This window comes from Protopterus annectens, chromosome 5.part0 (assembly GCF_019279795.1).
Source record: "Protopterus annectens isolate FY-2018-M chromosome 5.part0, PAN1.0, whole genome shotgun sequence".
Taxonomy (NCBI): Eukaryota; Metazoa; Chordata; order Ceratodontiformes; family Protopteridae; genus Protopterus; species Protopterus annectens.
The window spans coordinates 596,052,799-596,080,510 of record NC_056735.1 but is presented as its reverse complement, the minus strand read 5'-3'; positions in this window follow the sequence as shown (position 1 = coordinate 596,080,510).

Here is a 27,712-nt window from a genome sequence, read left to right as displayed (position 1 = left end):
CTCAGGTCCAACAGGCTAGTAACTTCCTATGATCCTATGATCCTATGAGTGTGAGTTGCTAGGGGATATAGCTGTCTCCCCAGCATGTTCTGTTTATGTCACAGGCTAAATTGAGAACCTTGGGCCAAATTATTCCTGTTCCACTTGATTTGCAGATATCCAGCATTTCCAGTCGGGCAGGGTCAGAGACTTCTCTGTAGGTCAGGCATAGGTCACCTTTCAGAAGCTTACAGTGACAGGTCATGTAGTCTTTCCATGTATGTGATGTTTGGAGGACCTGCATTCTCCCATTCACAAACCTCTATTTTTTTTCCAATTGCTGCAGTTGTCTGGTGAGGTACAGACAGAAGGGAGCCTTGTACTCAATTAGTTGTCTGATAAGGGTGGAGTACAACAGAGAAGTGATCTCCCTGGTCTAGGATCTGATGCCCATATGTATGAAGGTGCAATACAGAATGTGTGTCTGAACACTATAGACACACATGAAAAGTGTAGATTGCTGTGATCATGTGTACACGTCTCACAACACTGTGTTTGAACTGAGAGGGGTGCTGTGTATATCATAATAATTAGCAGGCGTACTTCATTGCCAAAGGAGACAATGAGGTATTGTTTGCTGTAAGGTTCAGTCTGTAAGCTTGGCACTAATGATTTTTCTCTGTCAGCACCTTTTGTAATATGTTACCATCACTGGGGGAATTTATAAGATTGTGAATGATTAACAGTCATCTGCAAATGTGAAAAACCACAGGTAATTTATCATTGCCTGCACTTCAATGAAGCAGTTTTCACACATTTGGAGGGCCCAGGACAGATTCTTGTGGTATTCCATTGATAGTGGTGGGGTGCAGTCCTCAACTTTGAGATTGTGTGTTCTGTTGGTGAGCCATTTGGCTATCCAGCTAGTACTGTATGGGTTAATTCCCAGGTGAGGCATTTTCACTATGAGACATGAATGTGTTATATTGTCAAAGACCTTGGATAACTGAACATAGGTGGTATGTCCTGTTATCTGTCATCCAGGTCTTTGAAGTCAGAATCAAAGAAGTTCACAAGGCTCGAAAGGCAAGATCTATCCTTGACAAACACAACATGGGTTGACTCAAGTGTGTTGGGGGTTACCTATGTCCCTGTGCAAAAGGTCCATGCTAATCCCTTCCCTAGCCTTGCAGAGAAGGCTTGGTAAGCCTTATGGGTCTATAGTTGTAGTTCTGCATGTTACCTGATTGATGTGCATTGCATATGGCACACCATTTGATATTACTTTCTGTAGTGTAGGTGATATATGTGTGGAAAAAGTACTCCAACACCACGGTTGCAAGTTTGCAGTTAGCAAAGTGTATACACATGTCTATGAAAAACACATGCTACTTTAATGAGTCTGTGGCAGCAGGTGTTAATGCATTGTTACTTTCCATTTTTTGGGCCAGATGGTACCGGGTTTGAATCTTTCTCTCTCTCTTTTTCCAGTGTTTGTGCACTGCACCACTTAGTGCAAATGGGAAACAGTTAAAAAATTAATGTCAGGTTTGACTGGGTTTAATGGGTATATGTCAGGCACAGAAGTGGCAAACTGGTCTGCCCAGGAAGCAGACAGGACCCAGACAGCCAAAAATAGAAACCAGATGCATTCAATTAATACTACTGGGCATAGACCAAAGCTGCTCAACAACATTGTGCTGTGGGTTAACAGTGAAACCTTAAGAATGAATAGTAAGACGGAATGCCATGTAGTTAGTCTTGTGGTAGCAGGTGTAAGAGTAGGGCAGGAGTACAGATGGTCCTGGGTTCTAGGACAGGGTGTACTAGAACCCATGACCATCTGTACTCCTTCCCTACTCTTACATATGCTACCACAAGAGTAACTACATGGCATTAGGCAGGTGTAAGGTAGAGCAGGAGTACAGATGGTCCTGGGTTCTAGGACAGGGTGTACAACCTTTGTTTTACTGTTGTGACACTGCAGTTTGTAGCTATAAACTGAAACATAAACAGCAATTGTTTCAGCTCTTTTGTGGCAACAGGTGTGCTCTTGTGTAAATCAGACTTGTGCCTTTGCACTTGTGTTAAGTACTGTGTTCGGTAGTCTGTATACTTAGACAGGTAGGGGTTCTGTTCTAACTGCAATCAACTGTGTGTGTCTGTGTGTTTGTGAACTGTTGTTTGACATTACAGAGAGCATTTTACACCAGCATGTGGGGCATTGTTATTTTCTCCTCAACAGACACTGCTAATGTCATCAGCTATAAAGTGTTGTCTGAAACATCCCATGTCAGACTTGAGTTGTGACACATGTGTAAAGGACTGTGTTCTGTAGCCTATATACCTTGATAGATAGATAGAGATTCTGTTCTCACTGTAGTCAACAGTGTGTGTGTATGAGCTGTTGCTTGACATTACAGAGAGCATTTTACACCAGCATGTGGGACACTTATCTTTTCCTCAACAGACAATGCTGATGTCATCAGCTATAAAGTGTTGTCTGACAATCTCCAAATCGGACTTGAGCTGTGGTGCTTGTGTTAAGTTTTGTAATCTGTGTACTTAAAGAGGTAGGGGTTCTGTTCTCACTGCAGTCATGTGTGTGTGTTTGTGTGTGCACACATGAGGTGTTGCCTGACATTAAAGAAAGCATTTTACACCAGCATGTGGGACACTGTCTTCTCTTCCCCTCAACAGACACTGGTGATGTCATCAGCTATAATCACATTTTTAGATATGTAGTACTTCCATCAGGGGAGGGTCAGAGACTGGACTGGGGCCATGCAGAAGACACCTCATCCTATACAATAAAGTTTACAGTGACATGGCTTATAATCTATCCATGTACATTATGGCATGGTGTGTAGGCCCTCTGTTATCTTCCTGAGAAAGCCCTGTGGTCTGTCCAGCTGCTAGATGTGTCTGGTGAGGTACATGTAAGAATGTGCATTATACTCTATTACTGCTGTAATGATGTTTGACTACAGTGCTGTCATACAATCCTAAGATCTAAATATGATGGTGTGACTTATGATATGAACAACTTAGGCTTTCAATAGCAGTGTGGACACTTGGAGGTCAAAGTTCAGATTGATTAGCAATTTATTTATTTTAGCAAGGATGTCCTATTGGGTTTTTGGCCCATTTTCAGCCGAGGTGTGAGGAGAAAAGCTCCACAGTATTATGAATAAAAACAAACAAATATTACAGTGGTTAAGATAACAGAAATGACAGTGAATACAAAAAAAGCATATTGTTTTATATGGTAAGGGAGTGATAATATAGAAAAGTTATGTAATAGACAGAGGTAGGTTTATAAAGGAAGTAAACAACTCAGAGAGGAGAAGAAAACCTGCACATACACAGGGTGGCTAGTAGAGATATGCCAAAGAAAAATATGTAGGTGCTGTAGTGACAATGAAACATGTTAAAGAGATAATAAGGGGAGACTTTAGTCTGGATTAGTACAGGAACAAAAAACAGGTGTTGTTTAGGTGTTGTCTAAGCAGTAATTTGAATTTGGATGGGATGGTAGTGTTGAGTATATTCTGAGGTATTAAAAACTATAACAAAATCTATCCAAGATAGATTTGTCACCGTGCAATTACTTAAAACCTCTTGCATTAAAGGTAACATGGTATATATGCAAATGACTCCTTAAGGACATCAGGTGTTTCAGCTATATGGCAGTTCTGAATGCCCATGACTTTTAGTTTTTAAGTTCAGTATGGAAAAATTCAGGCCAATAAAGCCAAATTCCACTAGTTATGGACGTGCATGTTTCAGCCTTCTTATGGCCTCATCAACAAAGCATAAATGGACTGTTTGGCTTAAATTTGTAAACACTGGGTTGTTGTACTCAGCTGATGTCCATAACCATTAGGGTGCCTGCAAAATATCTCAACTAACAAACTAAAACAATGAGTAAAACTGTCACACAGATAAACCTATCAGTAAAAAACTATAAGAAAAATGTAGCCAAGCTAGATTTCCACTGTGTGATTCCATAAAGCCTCTTGTATTAGAAATAACGTGGGATATGTGCGAATGATTTGACTTCTTAAAGACATCAGGTGTTTCAGCTATATGACAGTTCTGAATGCCCATGACTTTTTCCTTTTTAAGTCTGTAATGGACAAATTCAGGTCAATGAATCCAAACCCCACTAGCTGTTGACATGCATGTTTCACCCTTCTTATAGCCCCATCAGCACAACATAAGTGGACTGTTTGGCCTACCTTTGGAAAACAGGGTTGTCATACGCAGCTAAAAAGGAAAACGTCATGGGCATTCAGAATTGCCATATAGCTGAAACAAATTATGTCATTAAGGGATCATTTGCATATATCCCACATTACCTCTGATATAATAGATTTTAGGGAATCAGTGGAAAATCTAGCTTGGCTAGATTTTTCTTATAGTTTTTACTGATTAGTTTGTCTGAGTGACCTTGTTACTCATTGTTTTAGTATATTCTGAGGCATAGTATTCCAAGGTTTTGCTATTTTGTTGGAGTATAGGGAGCCACCATGGCTATTATTTTATTTAGTCACTTTCAGTTAGAATTTTTGGGAAGACCTTGGTTGTCTACAGTTAGTGTAGGGTTTAACTAGGTTGCTAAGAGCTGGGCAGTTGTCTGGGTGGTGCAGGGTGGCATTCACTAGGACTAGTTGGTTAAAGGTGATCAGATTAGGAAGTTCCAACCATTTGAGGTGGTGTAGCACTAAACAGTGATATGACTTAGTTGGGTGGTTGGTGACAAATTTGGTTATTTTATTATAGTAGGACTCCAATTTATTTAAGTCACATTTTCTTAGGTTTGTAAATACTGGTGAGGCATATAAGAGAGTGGAGAGTAAGGTGTTCTAGAGATGGAGTGTCTGGTAGTGTCAGTTAGAAAATTCTTAATTCTATATAGTGAGTCTAGCTTAAAGTGGACCTTTTTGATTGCTAGTGCAAGGTGTTTATTAAATTTAAGTTTGTTGTCTATCGTAACCCCAAAGAGCTTAGTGTGATTTACTGGTTCTATTAAAGTATTATTTGAAGAGTAGATAGTCAAGGGGGATGGTAGTCAGTTTTCTTGCTACTGGAGAAGAGCATAAGCTTTGCTTTAGTAGGACTGAGAATAAGTTGATAGTGTGAGTGGTATTGTTCCATATCTAGAGTTCAGGAATGGAGGGAGCTGAGCATATGAGGGAGGAATTGTCAGCATATTGGATTATGATTGCATGTTGAGTGGCTGTACAGAGTTTATTTGTAAAAATGGTGAAAAGGAATGAGCCAAGGTTTGAGCCTTGAGGTACACCAACAGAGACAATTAACAGGGTTGAAAGTTCATTTTGCCACTTGACTGCTTGTTAAATGTCAGTTAGATAGCTGATGAGTCAGGAAAGGGCATATTTGGAAAGGATTAGGGAAGCTAGCTCATTGATAAGTTTTTGGTGTGAAACTCTATCAAATGCCTTTGACATGTTGAGAAAGATAGATGAGACAAATTGGCCATTGTTCATATGTTGGTTAACTAAGTTAGTAAAACTAACTAGAGCTGTTGTACTATGTTTTGGTTGAAAACCATGTTGGGTTGTAAACAAGAGTTTGTTATTTTATGATAGGGTTAAGTAGTTATGAATGCACACATTTTCCCAGTATTTTTCCTATGGGTGAGAGAATAGCAATTGACCTGTAATCAGAAAACTCAATGGAGGTGTTGCCTTTGTGCAGGGAGATAATGTAAGAGACTTTCCAGAGTTTAGGGATGTATTTTTCTGTTATAGATTTGTTGATTAGGATTGATATGGGGTAGGAGATGATTTCTGCCATGAATTTAATAAATTAATTTGGGAGTAGGTCAGTGGTGAGGGAGGACAGTTTATGTTTGGGTAGTCTTTTCTTTTTAGAAGTTTGCATTGAATTAATGGAGAAGGAATTGAGGTTAGTTTCCAAATCTGTGGGGATCGATAAGGGAGTATTGGTGTTATTCTTAGTAAGGGAGAGTATAGATTTGATAAAGAGTGTGTTCAATTTTGAGACTGTACTATCAGTGGAGTTAGTTGTGGGTGGAGCTGGAGTAGCGGAATGGTTGAGTTTTAGCAATTGGTTGGTGGCTCCCCAGCATTTTTGGAAGCTGTTTTTGTGCTTTTCCTGAATTACTGTGTACTATTGTTTTTTGGCTTGATTTCATACTTGGCGGTAGGTGTGAAGGGATGTTTGGTTTTTGGTCCTCTGGTATAGGTGCCATGCTCTGTCTCTCTGCTTGAGGATCATTTATTTTTCAATAGCGAGCCATGGGATAGGTTTAGATTTTACATGTATCTTCCTAAAGGGTGCTAGATTATTTAAGATAGTTAGGAATTCATCATTGAAATACTGAACTGCTATGTCTAGGTCGAGGTGGTTTAGTGGGGGCCAGTAGCATTGATGTAAGAGAGTTTTGAAGGATGCAGGAGAGGAGTTTCTTTTGTTGTGGATATATTTATAGAAGGTGCTTTTTTGGAGGGTGTGTGCGGTGTTTTAGTAGGTAGGTGGGGAGGTGATCACTTAGGCTATCTGGAAGACAGCCTGACTGGTAATGGAGGGAGTCTGTAGGAGTTAGTTGACTGAAACCCTAGAAGTTTATGAAGTCTGAGGGATTGTCAGAAGAACATGTAGCCCAGTCTGAGTTAAAGTCCCCCATTATTATAGTTTCCTGACTGAAAGTTGACACACACTAGAAAGTCCTCAATAATAGCTGTTTCTTGCCTGGTGGGATGTAAATGGCTATTATAATGATGTGTTTCTTAGGGTTTATATGAAGGTGGGAGATGAGTATTTCTAAATTAGATAGGTTGGGGGTTGTTATTAAATCTTTCAAGTTTCAGATTGTTCTTGTATAGTATTGCATTGCCACCATCACGTTTAAGTGTCCTATCTTTTCGGTGGATATTATAACCATGGGGAAGGATTTCATTATCTTGAATGTGGATTTTAGCTAAGTTTCTGTTAGGATTGATATATGTGGAGAATAATGGGATAGGCTTGAACGGAATTCATTAATTTTGTTCAGTAGGCTTCTCAGGTTTAAATTTAATAACAGCAGATTGAATTCCTATGTCAGAGATTACTGGTGTTTGTAGAAGGTAGTGTGGTCAGGGGGTTAGGTGTGTGTGTGTTTGGGATTGAGGGCCTGGGCTGGGCTGTATGTTGCCACATAATTTGATATAACTTATATTGGCTGGGAATAGGTATGCAAGTTTGATAAGTAATCTAGTATATTTTTTGGGGTGGAGTTGGATTAGCAGTGTGAATGTTTGAATGAAAAAAGTTTGATAATGGAGTTATTAAACAGTTGAGGAGATATGGTAATATTACATAATGGGGTATTGAACTGGCTGTTGGTAGGGCTGGTGGGAGAGTTGATGCTTGTAGTATGGAGCTTATGGTATGATGTAGAAGGGAAAGTAGTTATAAGTAACCTAATGAGTGTTGTGAGTTGGAGTAACATTATGTTAGTATATACTCTAAGTATTTTTGAGGTGGTGTTTCAGGTGGGTGTGTATATTTAGAGCAGGGGTGGGACTAATTATTGGAATAGTTTGAGGCAGCAAAGTATGTGAGCACGTAATTAGTGAGTGGCTATATTAGCAATAATTGGCTGTGGTTGGAAGTGGGTGTGTAACTGGCTGAGTATAAATGTAGGGTTAGTGGGGGTGGGTATAAAATAGGGGCAAGGTAGGGAACTGGACTGAGCTTGAGTGTAGTGAGGGTGAATGGAGCAGATTAGAACCAAGAGGCAGACCAGGAAACCAAGCCAAAAAAAAATCAGTAGAAAAATACTATGCAAGGTCAGTGCATATAGAAAGTCTGCTAGAGAATGTTCTCTTGTTACAAAAATTATTTAAACAATGCCTGCACACTTGTAATTTTAGTAAGACCAGCTAGGGAATAACAAATGTAATGTAAATCAGTGGAAGGGGGCAATACCTAGAACTACAATGTCCCTGTAAGTATGCACACCACAGAGTCTAGAGACTACAGGTTTTAAATAGCAGACAACTGGCAAGTTATACAGGTAATTGTCAAGACATACACTGCAGTCTTCAGAAAAAATAGTGATTGTTGGTCCCAGATCCTGTGCGAGTGTTTCGGGACTCAGTACAGGTGAGGGTGATGCATTCACATTACAGGGAGAGCATAAAATTGTAATTAAAATAAGAAATTCTAGCAGCTATTGGAGGTGAAATAGGTGGGTAGTTTGAGAAAGAAGGGCAACAGTCATAGAGGGAAGCAATAAATAGGCTAAGTGAGCACAGCTTAACAACGGTATATCTAACAAAGCAAGTGACTCTAACAAAGTATACAATATGACTACATGCAGAAATAGCAAACACTAAGTACATCTAACACAGTATAAGGTATGACTATGCAGAAATAGCAACAGCAAGAACAAGATTTTGCCAGAAACATTGGAGTGTGCATTACTGAGAGCATTGGATAGATAGCAGCAGCAAAAACACATTTACATCAGCAAGCTTACACTCTATTACTGACAGTGTTTGTTAATGGCAGGTCAGTACATGAAAAGCAAGCAGGACTCAAACACGGTAATATGTCTTGAACGAAGAAAAATAAAAATGTACACTGATAACTAGCCTTGAATCACCAGGTCGATATTTGTGGCCATTTATGCCCATTTCATCACACTTAATCAAAGTTCAGTAGAATTTAAAGCAAAAACAAAAGTACATGCATAAAAATATTAAAAAAAAATTTAAAGTTAGTTAAACGTATGTGGCTAGCACACTCATATGGGTTGCTAGAAGCCTGCTAGAGGTCCTATAGGATATATTTAAACCTTTAAATATGGTGCTCTAACCACCCCAGAATAAGTAAACCTGTGTTAGGAGGTTGAGTGGGAGAGGGGCTGCTTTTACTGACATCAGATGAAATGGAGAGAACCACGATTCAGACCAGTAAACCAGGCCAAAGAAACAATCAGCAGAAAAATACTATGCAAGGTCAGTGCATACAGGGAGTCTGATAGAGAATGTTCTCTTGATTTAAAAATTATTTAAGCAATGCCTGCACACTTGTAATTTTAGTAAGACCAGCTAAGGAATATAACGTAAGTGAGTGGAAGGGGGTAATACCTAGAACTATAGCATCCCTGTGAGTATGCACACCACAGAGTCTAAAGACTACAGATTTAAAATAGCAGACAACTGTCAAGTTATAGAGGTAATTGTTAGGACATACACTGCAGTCTTCAGAAAAAATAATGATTGTAGGTCCACAGTCCTGTACGAGTGCTCCAGAACTCAATACAAGTGAGGGGGAGCCAGTTGCATTAGTGGGAGAGAGGAAAAATTACATTCTTCAGAAAAAATAGTGATTGTAGGTCTGTGATCCTGTGCAAATGTTCCAGGACTTAATACAGCTGGGGGGAAGCAGTTGCATTACAGGAAGAGAGTAAAAGTGGCTAGCACACTCGTACAGAATGCTAGGACCCTGTTACAGCCACTATAGGATATATTTAAATCTTTAATAGCTCCTCCTGTACTATGTTATCACCACTGGTGGACTCAATGATTGCACACAATATGCAAGAATCAGCAAACTTAGTAAGCCAAAGGCCATATGCTTTAGCCTGAACTGTTGACAAATACAGTTCAAACAGTGAAGTGCCAAGCACAGATCTCTGGGGTTTGTCAGTGGTGACATCTCTACTGGTATAGGTTGATTCCCAGCTTTCACATGATGTGTTCTGCCAGTGAGCCAATTGTTTACTCATTAACTGACATAAGGCTTAATCCTCAGCTTGGGGGTTTCCTCAATGCTACCTGCATGTGTGATTGTGTCAGAACCCTAGGCCAGATCACAATAAGCAGTATGCACTGTCTTACATTCATCCAGCCCAATCACATAGAATCCATGTGCTGTGACAGCATCACAGATCACCTAGGGCATGACCCAGCACATGCACACTCCTGATACAGTTGAATACACAGTTGAACACACCCTTCACATGGCCTATGTTCCCATACAAGGGTGTACATCAACATGCATCCACCGGAGTTGGGGGGACAGCACCTGAAACATGCATGTATAGAGATATCCTGACTCTCCTTGACTGTGAGGTAGACCAACATGTCATCGTGGACCTCTTCTACATGTACAGTAGTAATATTCCAGGTGTGTGCAACAGACCTGCTTGAGTTGTTACTGCTACATCAGGTCAGTTACATTGGATAGCTGTCCTCAAAGAGGTCATTGAGGGCATGCATGATGACAACAGTATCATCTTGTGGAACTTAAACAGGTCAAGGCATTTGACAAAAATCAACACTGATGTATTCAATCAACACCATCATATGTGGCCATAAACAGCTACACTACCAAATGGGTAGACCAGTGTATGACATACGTAGCATCTCACCATGTTGCAATGTGTGACATGACATATATCTCAGATCCAGTGATCATGTTGGTACATCTGGGTGTCTGCTAAGTCCTTATCTACCCATTAGTTAAGTGATGGACATCACAGATGACATACACATGCAGTGTCCAAACAGCTGCCTAAAGGACTACAGCATGTGAGTAACCACTGACTCCAACTGTGATATTAGTATAATACAGACAATATCAACACATACCAGAGACTGCTGCAACAGCTATGACAACACATGCATTGATAAGACACATGGAGGGATTTGTTGAATCAGGAAAAAGACACACCACTCAAGTATAATGTGTATACCACACCCTATAATCAAACCAATAGGCATGTGACCTGTGCCCTGGGGTATACGGTACGTGGTACGTTGACCAGCATGTGGTCACAATGCTGACTACTCCCTTGAATGTAGCACTACTGTATATTTGAAGGACATGCACATCAGTGGCTATAATAACTTAATTGTTCCCAGCCTTCATCACACCAATAACTGTTTAAAATGCACCCTTCTTCATGTACCTCTATACACATCTTCCAGTGATGTGTAACTGAAGTGTACCACCTTTGTCACAGTGAGCTGTCACAACTTATTGGCCATACCTAGGTATTATTTCTGGGGAATATACATGACTGTCTGATGATGTAGAACACTGACAGGTTCATTGGTCCATAGGTGTTTACTAGGTAATGACCGCAAAGGCCTTTTTAAGCCTAGCCATGCATCCCAAATCTCTAACAAGCTCTGATATCCTTGATAAGTGTAAGCAGGGACTTGAGAGATGAAACATTTACAAGAAGGGGCCTGGCAGATGAAGCATTTACAGGTTGCCTGTGTCCATAAAGACATGGGTGCTAAACCAGGGATGTATTTCCTATTCCACATCCAATTGCCCAAATTGCACTTGAATTGGTTTAGGGAGGAACTATGCATGGACTAGTCTCTGAGATACATATCTGTGTCTCCAGCAGGTACTATTTATATCACAGGTAAGTTTTAAGTATTTATAATGGGTAAATCTGTTGCTTGTTTATTTTTTGGATATGCAGGAGGTCCATCAGAGTGGGGTCTGACAATGTCCTATATTCCTGGTAAAGATTGACCTCAAAAGCCTGTACGACAGAATACAGGGATAGGCCTTGAGGCAGTCTGCATAGGACATTTTACTTATGCCCTGTATTCTTTTAGTGAGAAACTTCTGTGGATGATCCAATTGTTGGATATGCCAAGAGGGCATTGTACTCAATGATAGGTCTGATGAATGTCGAATACATTGGAACAATGACTTCCTTGGACTTAGATGCCATACCTTTGTTTATAAGTTACACAACACAGAATGATTTCCTCACTACTGTAAACACATGATGGTCAAAGTCTAGATAACTATATCTATGTGTGTCACTAAGTCCCTGAATACAGGGGAATCTCTAAGGGGTGTATTCTTAATATGATAGTTAACATGGATGGATGACTTCCCAAAGGATTCTATTATGCATTTCTTGGCATTTAGTTTTAGTCCATGGCTCTGACACCAGTTGCTTGTCGATGTTAGCTTTTCCTGGAGTACATTTGTGTCAGTGTGTGATCCAATGGCAGCTCCTAATATATAGTCATCTGGAAATGTAATCAACTAGAGACCACTAACATTGGCCTTGACTTCAGAAAAGTAAATACCAAAAAGTAATGGCCCAAGGACCGATCCTGGAGGGACTCCACTTGTGACTGACCTCTTTGTAGAGGTAGACACCCTAATTCTAACTTCCTGCTATCTGTGAGACAATTTTCTATCCACTGGGTGACATACAGGTTTGTACCTAACCTCTTGAGTTTGTCAACAATGGCTGAGTGGCGTATTGTGTTAAATGCCTTGGCCATGTCAATGCTGGCAGTGTGAACCATTTTGCCCTCATCCTTTGCTTTGCTGACCTTCTCAAAGAAGTCCACCAGGTTGAGAAGGCATGACCTGTCATTGATGAAATTAAACTGGGTTGGGTCCAGTGTCTGGAGGTTTATTATGCCACTATTGATCCTTTCCATGATAATTCTCTCCATGGCTTTACATATAAGGCTAGTGAGACTTATGCTTCTGTAGTTTCCAGGGTCTGTAGATGGGCCACCTTTGTGCAGAGGGATGACTGCTGCTGTTTTCCATTCATGAGGCACATAGCATGTTTGGAGGATACAGTTAAATAGTAATTCCAGAGGGTCTGATAGGTCATGTTTCATGCTATTTAGAAGGCATCCTGGGTTATTAGATAGTATGGATTTTTTGGATAAGCTATCAAATATAGTATGGTCAAAAGACATGTATTTTATAACATTGGATGTGTGTAGCTTATACACCAATATTAAGCAAGATCATGGTCTAGAACCAGTTCATTATTTTATCGGTGATAACCCTAGGGGGAATTATATAATGGAACAGCTTCTTTTTTGTCTTGAAAATAATTATTTCACATTTAATGATGTTATTTTCCATCAATGTCAAGGTACAGCCATGGGGGCTCCTTTTGCCCCATGTATGCGAACCTTATTATGGGCTTATATGAATTGGAGTATTTGTATCACTCTGAATTTTTCAATAATCATGTAATGTATTATTATAGATTTATTGATTACCTCATTTTTATATGTCAAGGAGGTTGTGGAGAAGTTAATAAATTTGTTAGTGAGTTACATCAGAATAGGTTTGTTTTTTGTTTTAATGATTTGCAAGTTGCTAGGGCTGTAACTTTTTTAGATATTGCACTTACTATTAATAATGATGAATTGATTACATCAGTCCATAGGAAATTTGAAGATGGAGGTCGGTAATTATTTGGCAGTATCTGTCATCCACCCCATGCTATTTATTCACTTCCTTATGGTGAATGTCTTAGAATTTGAAGATTATGTAATAATGAGGTGGGTTTTAATAGAGAAATCGATAGACTATATCATATGTTCATTTCTAGGGGATACCATTAGGATAATGTATCTACTGCTATCAACAGGGTCATAGAGGGAGGCAGTACTAAGTATAGAGCCCAGAATTATGTTCAAAATCATGTTGATCTGTATGAAAATAGGACAGATAAAAAGAGAAAAATATATTTTATTACCACTTATGGTTTATTTAGTGCTATACTTATTGATATAGTAAAATACTATTGGCATTATTTGTTTAAATATAATGAACTAGCTAATATGTTGTGTCCTTATATAGGTGTATCATACAAGAAAGGCAGAAACCTCAGGGACATCTTAGTACACAATAATTTTGCTTTTCCAGTTGACCCTATTACTATTGTTGATATACCCTTATGCACTTATTCATGTGGGCATTGTAATGTTTGTATATATATGGTTAGAACATTTGATTTTATTAATGGACACAGGTTTTCTCTGTCAGAAATATTTTATTGTGAAACACAAGGGGTTATTTATGCCCTACAATGCTCATGTGGCCTTGTATACATTGGAGAAACAAAAAGAAAGTTTAAATGCAGACTACAGGAGCATATTAGGAATATAAGAAACAATAAGACAGAGAGACCTATGGTCAAACATTTTTTAGAATGTCATAAGTCTAATGTACATGATTTGAAGATTAGCATTCTGGAAAGATTACCTGTAGGATTTTGTTCAGAAGAAGTATATAAAAGGACATTGATGTATAAAGAGAGTCTGTATATTTTAAAGTTTAACACTATGTCCCCTTTGGTATTGAATCTTGAATGTAATTGGAAAGTTTTGATCTAATTGATTGTTTTTAATTGTATAATTGATGTGTGAGTGTATATATAAAGGTGTGTCTTTTATAGTTTTTTTTGTACTCCTTGAAGGCTTGTGCTGCAGTGCTGGAGAGAGAATACATGTTGTTGACTGGTCCTGGTTTCTGGTTGTTGTATTAATATCTGGACATTTCCGTTTGGTTGTTTGTACATTCTGGGTTATTGTCTGGGGCCATTAATGCAGTGTTCTTGGCCATAGAAAGTTGTTATACCAGATGCATGTGTGCTACCTGTTCAGCATATGCACACACTGCATACATAGGCATTTGACAACATTAATGGCATGTATATAATTTGTTACAATGTGGATTGTGCCATAGATATATGCCATGCACACAAGGCAACTAGCATGTATTGCTCATACTGTTGCATACAGGTAGAGTAGTGTCCCTCCTAATACCTCCTGCAGATATTACAGTACCAGGGCAGTGTGCATAGTTACCCTCAAAGAGTGTGGATGTATCATAATAGTTGTCAAGTGTGTGTGTGCAGGCTCATCTGTTATCACTCCACATCACATATGTTGCGTCACAGGCATGGTATTACTGGTTGTATTATTCTGATATTGTCCATGGTTGTAGTTGGTTCTTGTAATGTTTGCCATGATCCTTTACCTGTGGCCACCTTGCTGGAGACCTCTGCTGAGAGTACACTCATATTTAGGTATAACAGTCTGCAAAGCTTCCCAATATACACCCTATTCCAATTGTATGTCAGATCCCTGACAGATGTCTTCTGCATTATTCATGCAAGAATGCTTATCTCTCACACACACACATCCTGTTATGTCACCTTGCATGACAGTCACAGACAACACATTTTCATTGTACAGTCCGTACTGTAACATACATGTGCTTGGTGATGCTGCTGTAACTGTCTTCCATTGACATGTCCTCCTCTGCTGTACATGTAAGAGTTTCACCAGTACTCTGTCCCTGTATTCATTCCTGCAATTCATCTTTGTGTGCTATTTAATACATACACTTCCCCTGAGTGATCATTTTACATGGCAGTCCCATGTCCTATTATTGATCATTAACACAGCTTCAGTACAATAAGCCAGGAATGTGTAAACATCTGTTTAGCTGACGAAATTTTGTCGAATACATAGATGGTCGACAGGTGTGCAAGATCTCATAATTCCTGGGTTAGGGAAATATGCCCTTTCCCCAACATTGTGCAGTCTCAGCATTAGTATATTTAATTAGCTGGGGGGTTGTAGATTCGTGGGCAGAGCCCTCCACTGATTTTTAAGGCTGTTATTAAGTTTGTTTGCATGCACTGAGATTTTTTTCTCAGAACATACATTGAAATATATTTATTTATTTATTATTTATTTTACATTTGTTGACTGGGATTGCCCAACTGAGCTGAAGAGCCCTTTTTCAGCAGAGGCCCGGGGAGAAAAGCTCCAACATATTATACAATTTTCATTATAAATCATCATTAAACAGCAATGTTACATGTTATACAGTGTCAGTAATCAGGAGTATAGCATAACTATTTCAAGATGTATAAAAAGAAATATGTCATTAAAATGAGTATAGTTTTTGGAGTAAGTGATTAAAAACATCCAGTTTTATCATAATGTAGTTGCATGAAGGCAAGATAATTACAATAAAATGTTTCTCTGAGGCAATTTGCTCAATAGATTTTCGAAGACGTAGAAAGAGTAGTCAAGGGAGACTAGAGAGAGCTAGTGAGAAGAGTGAGTTAAGGGCAGAAAGTATATTAAGTTATGAGAAGTAGGGGATGTTAAGGAGGGAGAGTGCAGTCAAAGTGTAGGTACAGTGTCCTGTACTGTGTTTGGGCCATAAACTTCATGTGCATACCTCTCAACTGTCCAGATATTTCCAGGATGTCTAGATGTTTTCCTTATCAAATATGCAACACACACACACACACACCCACACACACACACACACACACACACACACACACACACATATATATATATATATATATATATATATATATATATGTGTGTGAGTTCCGTTCAGAAGATCGAAATATTGAAATTTCAAATTTCAGTATTTCGAGCCCAAGAAGCCAAATCCACATAATAGCGAAAGTTTAGAAGAGCGAAATTCAAAACCTTGAATACCGGAGGTTTTGAATTTCGAGTGTTTAAAGTTCTGCTATGGTTATGTATTCATGTAAGTGTGTGTGTGTGTGTGTGTGTGTGTGAAGGGGTTTGGGTAGTGGCTATGGTGTGTGTCAGTGTGTTTTGTTGCTGTGATGTGTGTGTGCGAAGAGAAAGTACCTTGTGTGGTGGTGTTTTGTGTGTGTTTGTATGCAGTGTGACCTCAGAGTGAGAATATTTAAGTAGGGGGGTTTGATGGGCACAGCCCCTAAATGGAGGGGTGCAGGGGGGCTTGCCTCCCTGCTTTCATGTAGTAGACTAATTGTGTGTGTGTGTGTGTGTGTGTGTGTGTGTGTGTGTGTGTGTGTGTGTGTGTGTGTGTGTGTGTGTGTGTAGTAAAACCATGAAATTCAAAACTTCTGGTATTCGAGGTTTTGAATTTCATGGTTTTAGTTTTTCTTTGTGGATTCCACTTCTTGGGCTTGAGATACTGAAATTGAAATTTCAGTGTTTTGAGCTTTTGAAGTGAATCCATATACATATATATATATATATATATATATATATATATATATATATATATATATATATATATATATACACACACACACACACACACACACACACACATATATATATATATATATATATATATATATATATATATATATATATATAGAGTACAAAGGTAGAACCAACAAACTGTAGAAAAAACTGTTCGGGTGTCCTGAAGTGCAAGTAGACCAACAAATGTAAAAATCTAAACGCTGCTTTATTTTTAACGAATACTGTAGCGTTTTTGCTACTAAATACAAAGTAGCTTCTTCAGAGAAAACAGGTAAAAGGCGCCAAAACCTCTTAAATAACTAATTAACAGTTACATCACTTCCTGTTCAGGATCGGTGAAATAAATTTACAAGTAAAAATATGTACATGGATATAAATAATAAATCATTCCTGCACATAAGATATCTCTTCATTCATGATCAATTGAAACATTGATTGTCTATTGGAAGTTACAATACATGTTGGACCACAAAAATTACTCAACATTTTAATATTTTAATATACAAATATTGTGAATTTAAAATACAAATTAAAAATTATGTAAAACCTATTTAAATGAAGAGATATTAAATAATTGGTTTTACTATTGAGATAGTAACAAACCAAAAAGCAAAAATGGAAGATATATATATATATATATATATATATATATGTAAAAGTTAAAAGTGAAAAGTATATAATATATGTAAATAATTCAAAAGTAGTCACTCAGAATATTTAAATATTAAAATAATCTATAAATCTAAATCTAAATAACCAAAAAAATAAAAATATATTATGTATATGGGAACTGATAACATTCTGTTCTAAACTATCTACAAGTAAAACTATCTTAAAAAGGCTCTATATTTTAAGATGGATGAAATGTTACAGTGTTCGTTTAAACCTGGTGCATTAAATGCATCCAGTTTCAACTGCCATTCAAGTTCCCGAATTTCTAGCAGTAAATGAGTGGGACCCCCCCCCCGTATATTTGATGGAATTTGGTCCACTGCCATAAACAAAAAACTATGTCCTGGGTTATGAAGGATATGTTTTGCTAATGCGTTCTCAAATTTATTGTTGCGTATAGCATAAACGTGTTGGTAAATACGTTCTCTAAACTTTCTGTTGGTTTTCCCGACATAAAAAGCCTGACAGCAAACGCAAAAAACAATGTACACTATAGATTTAGATTCACAATTTAATTTGAATCTAATTTCAAATCTGATATTCCTAATATGAAAAGTACTACCTGTTTTTAACATCCTACACCAGTTACAGGTTCCACAACAAAATGTACCTTTTTGCCTATTGAAACTTTCTGATTCAAAATTTCTTTGTAGGAGTTCTTTTATATTAACTCCTCTTTTGTAAACTACTCTTGGGCAAAAGCCCAATTTTTCAAATAGGAAAGTATTACTTGAAATTAGGTGCCAATTTTTTTGCAAGATGTTCAGTATTTGTTGTGAATTGGAATTATACACTGTCACAAAATTCAAAGAAAAAGAAGAAGAAGGAGAAGTATCTTCTTTAGTTTCTAAATTCGTACTGTTCAAATTGTTACAATTAGATGCTTCTTTGTCTTGAAGATATGAAGGTATTTCTCCATCACCATTAAGTAAGGCTTTGTAAAAGCCTCTCAATCTTTTGTTTTCCACTTCTGAGGTTAAATCTTCTATCATATTGATAGGATAACCTCGGTTTAAGAATAATTCTTTTAAAAATTCACACTCTTCTCGAAAGTCTATCAGCTCACTGCACATTCTTACTGCCCTAACTAATTGACCTTTCACTATTGCACGTTTCTGTGCATACGGATGGAAACTTGTGAAATGCAAAAAGGAATTGCAGTAAGTACTTTTCCTGTAGATTTTAGAGGTGAATTTCTGGATGGGTATATGTTTGATTAATTTTACATCTAAATAATCAATTTCTTCTTGTGAAAAAAACATAAGTGAATTTTAAGAATGTTGTGGTATTATTTAGAGTATTAACAAATGAGTTAGCCACAGTTGCATCACCCTTGAATAAGATAAAAACATCATCTAGGAACCTTGTATAGTAATGGATATTGGCCTCAAGTTCTGGTTTTTTAAAGATATACTGTCTTTCCCAGTATGCCATGAACATATTAGCAACACTGGCTCCGCAAGGTGTGCCCATGGCTACACCTTGTACTTGTAGGTAGTACTCTTTTTCAAATATGAAAAAGTTTGATGTCAAAACAATATCAAGAAGCTCTGTTACAAGGTCTATTTCATTTTTGGAAGCTTTTAATTCATCCAAAAGAAGGCCAATCCATTCTATAGCTTCTTGATGGGGTATTGATGTGTACAAATCTATGACATCAATCGTTAACAAATTGTAAGATTCATCAAATTTTATTTTATTAATGTTGTTCAAAAAAGACCAAGAATCTTTGCAAATACTTGGTATGTTCTTAATATATTTCAAAAGTATCGAGTCAATCAATTTTGAACAAGGGTATGTCATTGAGTTTCTCCCATCCACTAATGCTCTCATAGGAGGGTCTGACAAGTTTTTGTGGATTTTCGGTATACCAAACATTATTGGAACCTTTGGTGTGATTATATCAATAAATTTATATGTTTCCACATCAATTTTGCCTGAAAGGTAGAAGTCTCTTAAATACCCTCTTATTCTTTTATGAACAACATTCATTTCATTCAAGGATGAAATTCTGTAGGCTAAAGTATCTAACACTAGAAGCATTTTATCTATGTACTGTCTTTGTTCAAAGATAACCAGACTTCCCCCTTTATCTGATTTAATGACTCTGACGGATGAATGACATAAGTCATTCAATGCCATTACTTGTTCTCTGGAAACATTTGAATTAGTTCTCTTATTTTTATAGTTGGAACACATATATCTCATATCTAGTTCACAAATGTTTTCAAAAAGAAGTAGGGTATGGTGTAGGGGGGGATTGAATATACTAGATAGTTTTAGTGTCTGTGTAGAATTGTTGTCATCAGAACCAAACAGTAACTTCAAATTCAATTTTCTAACAAAACACTTGAAATCAATAAGTAGTTTTGCTAAATCATAGTTGTTCGAAGGAACAAAAGTATTTCCCAGAGATAGAAATTCTACTAGTTCTGGGTCAAGAACAACTTTAGAAAAATTGTAAATTTTGAAGTCACATTTGATATTAAAGACAATACATGGTAAAGTATCCCCTGAGGGAGTAATTGATTGTTCCAATTCTTGTTCTTTGCTTTGTTCTGCCGTTTGTTGCCATAACCTAAAAAATTATTTTGGTTAGGACCCTTATTTGTGTTATTCGAAGAGTCTTGATGTTCATTATGTTGGCCAAAAGTTTGAACATTTTTCCGTGCCCTATTACTCCGCCTTGGACCTGGCATTCCATCTTCATCATTAGTATTAACTTTACTTGAATTAGGTCCTTCGAAGTTGTCATTAACAGGAATATCATTTTCAAAATCATCTGTTCGTTTATTGAATTTATTAAACAAGAGATTTGGGTATGCCTTTTGTTGTTTGTAGGCATTTCGATCTCTAAACAATTTTTTAGATTTGTTTAATTTCATCTTTACTATAAGGGCATCTATGCTAGTAAAGATGCGATCATAGTCATACTTAAAATTGATAAAGTCAAAGTTGGACTTCATATCTGAATCAAGTGAATTAATTTCTTGAATAAGTTTGTCAATATTCAGTGTATAATATTTGATAATAACTTCCAAAAGTTGTGCACCTTGTCGCTGAAAAAGCACTGTTAAATCAGTAACAAATTCTTTGTCAGAAATAATGCTTGAGGGTGAGACATTGTTCCTTAATCCCTTAGGGATTATGTCTTCACTAAGACATTGCTTAAAATATGCGACTTCAAGTTGCAATTTTTTCAGTTTAAGAACTTTAGAATCAAAAAGTTTTAACTTATCCACTATACCTTCCATTTGATTGTTCACAGCATCTACATTTGACGCCGGCGAATCCTGACTCGATGGCTTGAAGTAGGAAGCATAATCTGCCATGTTATTAATCCATTCAGCAAGCGACGGACTGCCAATAAGCGTAGTATTTCCATTTTGAGTAGGTGCTGTACGGCTAGAGTGAGGGACTGTAGGTTCCATTCGGTCCTCGCCTGGACCTGTTGTTCGAATAGGTTGCCCTGGAGGTATAGTGGATTGTGAATCATCTCCTCTTCGGTTACCGCTGTTACCCGTCTTCTGAATTTCAAGTTGTGGTTGTGACCGCAAAGAGCATTTCTGCTCTAAATGCTGCAAACGGTCGTTAAAACTATCGAACTTCTAGGAAAGGATCTGCAGCAAAGCAGGTATATCATTTTGAATGGGGGTGTCCGTAAACAACAAGTTTGGACTGCTCGGACTCCCTGAACAACCCGTTGCCATAATAAACTAGTACAAAGGTAGAACCAACAAACTGTAGGAAAAAACTGTTCGGGTGTCCTGAAGTGCAAGTAGACCAACAAATGCAAAAATCTAAACGCCGCTTTATTTATAAATATATATATATATATATATATATATATGGGACGCCTTCATATTAAAGAAATCCCACTTACCCGACTTTCATAACATTGCGCCGAGAACACCAAATGTCCATAAAACACTGACATGTAACTAAAGGTAAGTAACTGCTTGGCCAGCATGTTGACCTTTGTCCCTGATCTCCACAGTAGTGAGATTTCAGAGTTAGTGTATTTACTTAGGGGGGTGGGGGGCAAAGTCCCCATCATGGGTGTGTTTTCTTTGCTTCATTTTCAGCTTGTTTGTCGGGTTGGCCAATAGTTACTTACCTATAGTTAAACGTTGGTGTTCCAAGCAGTTAGTGTTGTGGAATTTTAGTGTTCTTGGCTCAATGGAAAGTCAGCTAAGTGGGATTTTGTTTATATGAAGGAGACCCATATATATATATATATATATATATATATATATATATATATATATATATATATATATATATATATATATATATATATATATATATATATGTATATAGATTAACTATAGATATACATATAGATATAGATATCTATATATCTATCTATTTCTTATATATGCAGTGCATTATAAACCATAGGTACAGATGAACCACACCATTTGAATGCTATTGGTTGCTTCTAAAGATAGCTTCTGTTTTAATAATGTAAGCTAGAGGAGTAAAACTAAAAAAAAAAAAATACACTGATCTCTAAACTAAAACTCATATACAACCCCCACGCACAAATCTATTTATTTTGCAATATACATATATATATATATATATATATATATATATATATATATATATATGTCAGATAACAGATGTCAGCCAGATGGGGATTCGATTAAATTCTGTTTCCCCATATATACTTATATATGTGTATATATATATATATATATATATATATACATATACATATATATAGTGAAATAGAGAGAGAAAAAAAGGAAAAAAAATTAAAACCAAATTAAAAAATGCCAGTGCTTAACCCCCCTTATTGTGAAACACAAGTGTTGTTTATGTCTCTACAATGCTCATGGCCCCAGTGGCTACTATTGGAGTGCAGTTCCAAAAAGAAAGTTTAAATGCAGACTGTTATGGAGCATATTAGGAATATAAGAAACAATAAGACAGAGAGACCTATGGTCAAACATTTTTAGAAATGTCATAAGTCTAATGTACATGATTTTAGCATTAGCATTCTGGAAAGATTACCTGTGGTGGATTTTAAGTGGTTCAGGAATAGGCGCATATAAAAGGACATTGATGTATAAAGAGAGTCTCTGTATATTTTAAAGTTTAACACTATGTCCCCTTTGGGATTGAATCTCTTGAAATGTAATTGGAAAAGTTTTGATCTAATTTTGATTGTATAATTGATGTGTGAGTGTATATATAAAGGTGTGTCTTTTATAGTTTTTGTACCCCTTTAAAGGCCTGTGCTGAAGTGCTGAGAGAGAATTACTTTGGTTGGACTGGTCCCAGGCTCTGGCTGTTGTAATAATATCTGGACATCTCGCTTTGGTTGTTTCCAGGCTATTATGGGTTATTGTTCAAATAATGTAGTGTTCTTAGCCATAGAGATGAAAGAGGTCCAGATGCATGTGTGTGTTACCTGTTCAGCATATGCACACACTGCATAACATAGGGCATTTGACAACATTAATGGCATGTATAATTTGTCACAGTGTGGATTGTGCCATAGATATATGGCCTGCACACAAGGCAACTAGCATGTATTGCTCATACTGTCACATACAGGTATAGTAGTAGTGTCTCCTACTACCTCCTGCAGATATTACAGCACTAGGGCAGTGTGCATAGTTACCCCCTCAAAGAGGTGATGTATCATAATAGTTGTCAAGTGTGTGTGTGCAGGTCTATCTGTTATCACTCCACATCACATATGTTACACAGGCATGGTATTACTGGTTGTATTATATTCTTTGATATTGTCCATGGTTGTAGTTGGTTCTTCTAATGTTTGCTATGATCCTTACTTGTGGCCACCTTAAGCTGGAGAATCTCTGCTGAGAAAGTACTCACAAAGTTTAGGTATAACAGTCTGCACAGATTCCCAATATACACCCTATTCCAATTGTATGTCAGATCCCTGACAGATGTCCTCTGCATTATTCATACAAGAATGCTTATCTCACACACACACATCCTGTTATGTCACCTTGCGTGACAGTCACAGACAACACATTTTCATTGTACAGTCCATACTGTAACATACATGTGCTTGGTGATGCTGCTGCAACTGTCTTCCATTGACATGTCCTCCTCTGCTGTACATGTGAGAGTTTCACCAGTACTCTTTCCCTGTGTTCATTCCTGCAATTCATCTTTGAGTGCTATTTAATAACACACACTTCCCCGAGTGATAATTTTACATGGCAGTCCCATGTCCTATTATTGATCATTAACACAGCTTCAGTACAATAAGCCAGGAATGTGTAAACATCTGTTTAGCTGATCTAAATTCTTAGTCAGATACATAGATGGCTCCAAACAGGTGGTGCAAGATCTCTAAGTAATTCCTGGGTTAGGGAAATATGCCCCTTCCCCAACATTGTGCAGTCTCAGCATTAGTAGTATATTTAATTAGCTGGGGGTTGTAGCAGATCTAGCAGGCAGAGCATTCTCCACTGATTTTAAGGCTGTTATTTAAGTTTGTTTGCATGCAGCCTGAGATTTTTTTTCTCAGAACATACATTGGGGAAATATATTTATTTATTTATTTATTATTGGCCCCATTTTTACATTTGTTGACTGGGATTGCCCAACTGAGCTGAAAGAGCCCTTTTTCAGCAGAGGCCTGGAGGAAAAGCTCTAAATATATTATACTAATTTTCATTATAAATCATCACACAAACAGCAATGTTACATGTTGTTATACAGTGTCAGTAATCAGGAGTATAGCATAACGCTAGTTTCAAGATGTATAAAAAGAAATATGTCATTAAGATGAGTATAGTTTTTGGAGTAAGTGATTAAAAACATCCAGTTTTATCATAATGTAGTTGCATGAAGGCAAGATAATTACAATAAAATGTTTCTGTGAGGCAATTTGCTCAATAGATTTTCGAAGACGTAGAAAGAGTAGTCAAGGGAGACTAGAGAGAGCTAGTGAGAAGAGTGAGTTAAGGGCAGAAAGTATATTAAGTTATGAGAAGTAGGGGATGTTAAGGATGGAGAGTGCAGTCACAGTGTAGGTACAGTGTCCTGTACTGTGTTTGGGCCATAAACTTCACATGCATACCTCTCAACTGTCCAGATATTTCCAGGATGTCTAGATGTTTTCCTTATCAAATATGTAACACACACACATCATTACACATTATCACACACACACACACACATACACACACAAACATATATATATATATATACATATATATATATATATATATATATATGTGTGTGTGTGAGTTCCTGGCCAGAAGCTTCGAGAAATATTGAAATTTCAAATTTACAGTATTTTTGAGCCCAAGACTTTCCAATCCACATAATAGCTGTAAAAGTTTAGAAGCGAGAATTCAAAACCCTTGAATACCGGAGGTTTTGAATTGTTACGTCTAAAGGATTCTGCTATGGTTATGTATTCATGTAGTGTGTGTGTGTGTGTGTGTGTGTGTGTGTGAAAGGGTTTGGGTAGTGGCTATATAGTGTGTGTCAGTGTGTGTTTTGTTGCTGTGATGTGTGTGTGCTAAGAGAAAGTACCTTGTATTAGTGGTGGTGTTTTGTGTGTGTTTGTATGCAGTGTGACCTCAGAGTAGAGAATATTATTTAAGTAGGGGGAGTTTGATGGTAGCCCCTAAATGGAGAGGAGCTGCAGGGGGTTTGCTTCCCTGCTTCACATGTAGTAGACTGATTGTGTGTGTGTGTGTGTGTGTGTGTGTGTGTGTGTGTGTGTGTGTGTGTGTGTGTGTGTATGTGTGTGTGTGTGTGTGTAGTAAAATCATGAAATTCAAAACTTCTGGTATTCGAGGTTTTGAATTTCATGGACACCTAGTTTTCTTTGTTTTGTGGATTCCACTTCTTGGGCTTGAGATACTTTGGGGAAATTCCAGAAATTTCAGTGTTTTCCTAGCACACAGAGTGAATCCATATACATATACACATATATATATATGAGAAAGCCCTTGCTATATATAACCCTTGCCCTTATATATACATATATATATATATATATATACACACACACACACACACACACACACACACACACACATATATATATATATATATATATATAAATATATATATATATATATATATATATAGGGACGCCTTCATATTAAAGAAATCCCACTTACCCGACTTTCATAACATCAAGCCGAGAACACCAAATGTCCACAAAACACTGACATGTAACTAAAGGTAAGTAATTGCTTGGCCAGCATGTTGACTTTTGTCTCTGATCTCCACAGTAGTGAGATCTCGGAGTTAGTGTATTTACTTAAGGGGGTGGGGGGCAAAGTTCCCATCATGGGTGTGTTTTCTTTTCCTTTTCAGTTTGTTTGTCGGGTTGGCCAGTAGTTACTTACCTATAGTTAAACGTCGGTGTTCCAAGCAGTTAGTGTCGTGGAATTTTAGTGTTCTTGGCTCAATGTTAAGAAAGTCGGCTAAGTGAGATTTTGTTTATATGAAGGAGACCCATATATATATATATATATATATATATATATATATATATATACATATATATATATATATATATATATATATATATATATATATATATGTATATAGATTAACTATAGATATACATATAGATATCTATATATCTATCTGTTTCTTATCCATGCAGTGCATTATAAACCATAGGTACAGATGAACCACACCATTTGAATGCTATTGGTTGCTTCTAAAGATAGCTTCTGTTTTAATAATGTAAGCTAGAGGAGTAAAACTAAAAAAAAAAAATACACTGATCTCTAAACTAAAACTCATATACAACCCCCACGCACAAATCTATTTATTTTGCAATATACATATATATATATATATATATATATATATATATATATATATATATATGTCAGATAACAGATGTCAGCCAGATGGGGATTCAATTAAATTCTGTTTCCCCATATATACGTATATATGTATATATATATATATATATATATATATATATATATATATAGTGAAAGAGAGAGAGAAATACAATAAAAATGCAGTGCTACCCCATTTAAACAAACATGCCTAAAAGCTGTTCAGTTAATTAATTAAGCCTCACTATAGCCTACTGTGCAGAAATTAACCCAAGTGGGAAAACTATAGTGCCTGGTCTAATGCATGAAATCTTAACAAAGCTTCAACCCCAGCATCTCCTGCCTAGCAAGAATGCTTAGCAGGAATGATCATTATCTTCATTAAAGGGAGTGACATGTTACCATGAATCATTTACTTTGCTCACTTCACACAACTCAGTACTGTCTCGTTTTATACAAATCAGTCACCCATTTTACAAACAAATAAAATAATTAGAAAAGACCTGAGAATGGAGTGCTGTCCAGAACTTAAAGCAAATAAATAAATAAATAAATCTTCTAAAGAGGTTGCCAATAAAGTTTACTAAAAAGACAGAACTATGTGACTGACCTACCCATTCTAAAATAAGCTGGGATGACAAAATAATTAGATCTACAGGTGCTGTCATTTGAAGGAAAATGACAGCAACACCCAAATTATGGCCACGGAAGGAACCTTCAGGCCAACTTTTCAAGCTAAGCCACAGAGAACAACTGACAATTAAAATAAATAAAATCAGAAGAACCACATTTGAAATAAATGGACAAGTAGTGAATTAAGTTAATTTAAACCTAAATTATTAAATAGCACCAATTTCAGCTATTACTAGTAATTATTCTAGAGATGTTATAAACTACTTGGATGTGACTATTTATAAGGATTATGCATCTAGGATTTTTCACTCAAAAATTTTTTGTAAGGGTTCATTTTGAAATTCCTACCTACATTATTTTAGTGAACATACACATTATCAAAAAAGAGGTATTGTAAAAGGACAAATGATCAGGGCCTCAAGAATGACCACTGAATAGGAATATTTTTGAACAAGAAATGTGCTTTATTAAAAAGCTCTTTATTGATAGATGTTACCCAATGGAACTAGTTAATCGGTTAGGGGAAGAAGTGAGTAATACGCGTAGGAAAAATTATGGACCCATTTTGGGTATAAAAGAGACCGAGGTTGTTGTTAACACATCTAAAGAGTTAAAAGATGTTGCATTTATATATGAATATAGTAGTGACTCTGGGGACCTTGAGAATGTCATAAGAAACAATTGGGCATTTTTAAAAACAAACCCTGAAATGCAGAAAGTTACAACTGAGGCCCCCATTATTGTAAGGAAAAGAGCTATGAATTT